The sequence below is a fragment of the Nanorana parkeri genome, unplaced genomic scaffold (genome assembly GCF_000935625.1).
Source record: "Nanorana parkeri isolate BGI_ZX_2015 unplaced genomic scaffold, ASM93562v1 scaffold191, whole genome shotgun sequence".
In the NCBI taxonomy this organism is placed as follows: domain Eukaryota; kingdom Metazoa; phylum Chordata; class Amphibia; order Anura; family Dicroglossidae; genus Nanorana; species Nanorana parkeri.
Window position 1 is genome coordinate 1,360,217 of NW_017306459.1, and position 335 is coordinate 1,360,551.

A 335-nucleotide genomic window follows, 5' to 3' on the forward strand; every position below is an offset into this window, starting at 1 on the left:
ACCCCCATAGCTTTGTTTTCCTATCACTTCCTGTCCCTGTGGCACATACAAAAGATGTTCTAACTCTTCTTCACGCCACTAATTATTTTTTTCGTATGTCCTAACTGGAGAAGTTTCCCCATCAATATTTACGTCACAATTCTCCATAATAGAGACACAGAGGCTTTAATCCTTCCACACTCTATCCAAATCAAATAACATGTTTTGGCTGAAGTTAAGCATTAGAATCTAAAGATTTTTCACATTTTCTAATGTAATCTGTGCCCCTTTTTTCTATAGTGGTGGTCAGTTGGACTTTATGTAGCACAAGGCATTATAGGAAATGAAAAGGGTAA